This window comes from Acromyrmex echinatior, chromosome 19, assembly GCF_024713525.1.
Source record: "Acromyrmex echinatior isolate Ae372 chromosome 19, ASM2471352v2, whole genome shotgun sequence".
NCBI lineage: Eukaryota > Metazoa > Arthropoda > Insecta > Hymenoptera > Formicidae > Acromyrmex > Acromyrmex echinatior.
The window spans coordinates 7630382-7635564 of record NC_141870.1 but is presented as its reverse complement, the minus strand read 5'-3'; the positions used below and the strand labels follow the sequence as shown (position 1 = coordinate 7635564).

The following is a 5183-nucleotide window of genomic DNA, read 5'->3' as shown; positions in this document are numbered from 1 at the left end:
CCCTTCTATTGTAAATAGCCACCGACTTGACGACACAAGTCGTTGTGTCGCAGGATCCTCCCTCCGTGCGTTCTGAAACAGCGCTGAACGCAATGAGCCGGAGTCTCCCTTCCCTACAGCGAACATTGCGTCCATCACGACCTCGGGAGAGTCTCGCTTGAGACGGAATCCAGTTAGCCCACATATGGTGATAGTGTACGTAGTCGGCTCCGTGTGCGACGCAATATGAGCTTAGTTTGGACGACTCGATCTCTCTGAGCCCGTTCCCATCACACGACTCGCGCAATCAGGCACATGCTGTCTGAGCTCAGCGGCCGAAGTAACTCTATGGCCGCGAACCCTGATTTGGTTCTCGCACCACATCAACTGCCTAGCCACATAAATGGATTCGGCAGCGGCGCTTGCCGCAGGCAGAGTACTTCTGCAGAATCGCTGCAATCGGTTATGCTTCAAGATAGGGATAAAAACTTTGAGTAGAGGCATGCCAAGTCCGCCACTCTGTATCGGCGCATGAAAATATCCTGCAGGAACGTCATGGGGAAATCACAGCCATCGGCGCACCGCAGGGCGTACTAAAACGCCAATCCTTTAAGAGTTTTAGAGGTGACTGCTCCAAGTACCCATTGATGGTAATATCGGGGAGGAGACAGTCCCTAAGCAACCGTAACCGCTGTTGCGATTTCAACGGTGTCCTAGTTAATCGCTCAATGGAATGAGCTAAAGGCGGAACGCGTATTCCCTAGCACCTTGGTACATGCATCCTAGATAAGTCTAGACCTCGACCGGGGATCTTTGTGGTATCAGCGCTCCCCCCATAGTGAAGTAAGGTGTTGTGTCTACTTTCTTGTCTCGGCCAGACGCCACCATGGAAAGCACACCAGTTTTTTTTGTGTTAATGTCCAGTCCATTTCGCACGAAGGCAGCATGAAGCCGCGTCAAGTTCTCCTGCAGACCAACTCTGGTAGAGGACAGGAGCACAATGTCATCAGCATAGCCCAGCGCATTGATCAGCTTATCACCCATTCGATAACCCACATCCTCCGAGAGAATTCCCAGTGCTCTATCTATGACCAGATTGAACAGTAGGTAACGGATCACCTTGTCTCACGCCACGCCCGATCTTAATAGGCATCTCCTTATCACCGGACGCTTGTAACACCGTCCGTGAATCCTTATATAAGGCCCTGATGTAATTACGGAACTCAAGCGGTAAGCCCGCTTCCTCGAGAGTCCGATGTATGGCATGGTGGATTGCCGTGTCAAACGCTTTCGAGAGGTCCACACATGCCAGATGTAATGTTCTGCAATTTCGTCGGGCGTTCCCAAGCACAGCAGACAGCACCGTAATATTCTCACAGACCCCGTCTACCGGCCGGAAACCCCTTTGGCAGTTGTCAAAAACAGGTATATCTCCATAAGATTTTGGCCAATCGATAATCGGTTGGCCAAAATCTTATGGAGATGCCTTATTATGACGGATCGAATGCTGAGAGGTCGGTATTCCGAGGAAGCAGGGCTCTCGGACATCCCTCTTTTCTCAAGGAATACTGTCTTCGTGGTTGCCAGAGATAAAGTTATCGTTCCTGCGTTGGAACAGCAGATTGAACAGCAGCGCACGAAGAATGGGCGGAACAGAGTTCCACATCCTCGGCGTAATACCGTCCAGTCCGGGCGCAGTGCCAGTCTTTACAAAAATCCTAACGACTTCTGCCGTCGAAATCAGATCCCAGAGCAAGATCCTATCCGCTCCATGTGGATTACGATCCACAGCGGCGCCCTCGCCGAGGCCTTCGAGATGAATCCCTCTGGCTCTCGACGGACGGCTCCGGCTAGCACTCGGCGCCTGCCTCGCCTCTTCGTATAGCTCACGCAGTTCCGTCATATCTTCATCCGCGACACCATAAGGACGTCTCCATAAGGGGACGCCAGTAATCCCGAAATTCGCGGACGGACGCTTGTGCACAGAGCCACCTTCGAGTATGTGTGAAAGGCAGGTCTTGAGGTTTTTCTTATAGAGAGACTGCACGTGTGCATATTCCCTCTTCCTCTTCTGCTTCCTATTCTCTTGTATGATAGAAGGATTGCTCCGTTTAGTCGACGCGCGCTGCGGAGGATGCACAGCAGGAGACGGGAAGATCCGCCCCAATCACCTTTTGATGGCCAAGACATCAACCTCACCAGTTTCCGACGTCACTCTCGCTATGCCAACGAGAGTTTCCTATCAGCCTCGTAGCTACGGTACAACGAACCTTGTAGTAAAAGTTCAGAAATGTGTGCCCGAGGCCTCTCAGCGGCCTGCCGAGGTGAGAACTGATGTATACTATTATCACTAGTAGCCTCTGTGGTCTCCGAGACACCGACAGCTCCTATCATCGCTGCAATGGGCCCGTCGCCCTCATCGATCACAGTCGCACGCGACTGGATCTCCTGGCAGAAGTCTCTAACCATCTCGCGATAAGCCTCCTATCGACGCTTACCCTTAATGGCTCCGAGACTTTCTGGGGAAACTTGTCCTGAAGATGTTGATTCATAAAACGGATTCCCCCGGCTGAGGTGGGTGCAGCCTCAGCGCGAGTCATGAGACGGATTTGCCGTTTTACCGGCGACGCGTCAGTCACCGCATTCGGGTCGTAAACCGATACCCAGCGGGTGTCGCGACGTTATACTAGGGGAGAAGTGCACGACAACGAATGCCGGACATCGACGCACGGCAGCCTGTCCGCATTGGACGGACTGCGAGGACCCCGCGGGACATCGCCCACCGACGCGAAGTCAGCGTCGCTGACGATGAATCTTCCCATTCGATCTTTTGGGTTTCTTAGGTTTATGAAATCTGAACGGTTTCACGTACTCTTGAACTCTCTCTTCAAAGTTCTTTTCAACTTTCCCTCACGGTACTTGTTCGCTATCGGTCTCGTGGTCGTATTTAGCCTTAGATGGAGTTTACCACCCATTTAGAGCTGCACTCAAGCAACCCGACTCTAAGGAGGAATCCTCCCGAAACGCGCACCGGTCGCTACGGGCCTGGTACCCTCTACGGGTAAATGGCCCCATTCAAGATGAACTTGAACGCGTGACACCTCGGGATAAACGGATCCTCCCAAACACCACATTTCCCTGCGGCGGAACCGCGGGATTCGGTGCCGGACTCTTTCCTGTTCGTTCGCCGCTACTAAGGAAATCTTAGTTAGTTTCTTTTTTTCCACTTAATATGCTTAAATTCAGCGGATGATCTCGCCTGCTCTGAGGTCGTCAAAAGAAGAACGACGCGACGGGGCTCTCCCTCGTGCACGCGAGACGCAGAGGGAATCGTCGATCATTCCGCGACAACGAGTGCTCTTTGCGCGAGAACGAAAATTCGGCAGCGAGTACACGAAGACGTGTCGGTCCCTTTCCCGTCTCTCGCGAGAGACGAGTAGTTTCACCTCTGGACTCTGTGGACACGCGGTCGGCTCGCGCACACGATCTCCTTGTGCGCGTCGCTCAGCTCTGCGAGACGTGTGTGTCTCCGGGCGGCGGCGGCGACAACCTCACGAACCCTTCATTTCGGACGACGCCTAGGGAAGACGGACGCTCCACACGGTGTGTGGAGCGTCGTCTCGCGCGACCAGGCGAGCGTCCAACATTCGTTCGTACGCGAAAGCGCAAGCAGTCTTTAGGTATGTAAACAACCCTCAACAACAAACCCAGCCAGGCATGGTCCGGGAATTGTATCCATGGACCGTAATATGCGTTTGAAATGTCGATGTTCATGTGTCCTGCAATTTACAAGTTGACGCGCAATTAGCTGCGTTCTTCATTGACCCACGAGCGAAGTGATCCACCATTCAGGGTAATCGTTAAATTTCGAACAAGATCGTCTTTGGATATCTCTTTACTGTCTCTATATATGTCTCGAATCAGACTGGCCGCGCGTCCGAGCACGCGCAGACAGCCACCCCGTTAACGGAGGCACAATGGGATACCTCAGTGGGATCATCGTTTAGCGAACGGGAGCGTCTCCCGCCCCGGGCGAAGCGAGAGCCGGGGCGGAAGTTTTTGAAAAACCATCGGACTACGTCCTGTCGGCCTTCTCATATATATAGGTTACCACCGGATCACGCCCATCTTGGGCGCCTCGCTCGTCCGTTCGCACGATAAACGTGCATGACGGTGGACACGACGTCATCTCGTTCACAGACGCAACGTACAGTGCTGGACGCACGATGTTGTGGCGTGATCGATGGCGGCCGGTGTCACCATGCGGTGTTTCGACTCTCCCCTCCGCGATGGGTGTCATATCTGTAAAAGATTTCGTCGAGGTCGCCGCGAGCGCACGCCGCTCGTTTCACCGCCTCTCTCTCTCTCGGGAAGAGAGAGAGCGTGAACGCGACGACACTCGGGCGACACGTCGACGGAGAGAAGCGCGCTCGAACAGAAGAATAACTTTCGTACCAGGCGCAAACGACGTGTCAAGGCTTGGTCCGTGTTTCAAACGAATTCCGTACTTGCATCAAATACCGTACAATATACTCGATCAACTACGAGCTGCGCTCTTTCCTTATAATACACAAATGACGGTCGGCGACGCATGGCATACGCGTGCCGTTTTATGCGAGAGAATCTCGATAGACAGACCCTTGCGGGACTTGCAATATTCTTCGGAGAAGCAAACGCTCAGCTCCGCATGACACCTCCTATAATACGCAACCGACGTGCCAGGCGGTCGGCGACGCACGGCTCATGCCTGCAGTCTTATACGAGAGTATCTCGAAAGACAGACCCTTGCGGGACTTGCAATATTTTTCGGAGAAGCAAACGCTTCGCTCCGTAGCACACCTCCTATAATACGCAACCGACGTGCCAGGCGGTCGGCGACGCACGGCTCATGCCTGCAGTCTTATACGAGAGTATCTCGAAAGACAGACCCTTGCGGGACTTGCAATATTTTTCGGAAAAGCAAAGGCTTAGCTTCGTAGGCAAACAAATCCCCGCTGGACAATCCCTTATTAGCATTGTAAACGGGAGAGCGAAACTTCCACGGATGAAGCTTGCAGGGCTTCCACGTCGGGTCGTGACGTCCGCGCGGACGGGTACCGCGCCGGGTGAGGATCTGAGGACGTTTTGACGATGGCAGGGAGAGGACGAGAACCAGTCGTACTGAGTTTTCTGCTCGCGGCGATTGTCCTCCCCCGCTCCCTCGA

At 53.5% G+C, this 5183-nt stretch overlaps 1 pseudogene; it reads right to left on the bottom strand.

Moving 5' to 3' along the window:
• Positions 1 to 3680: 3680 nt before the first annotated feature.
• Positions 3681 to 3835, bottom strand: LOC147906715 (5.8S ribosomal RNA; annotated as a pseudogene).
• Positions 3836 to 5183: the final 1348 nt, after the last annotated feature.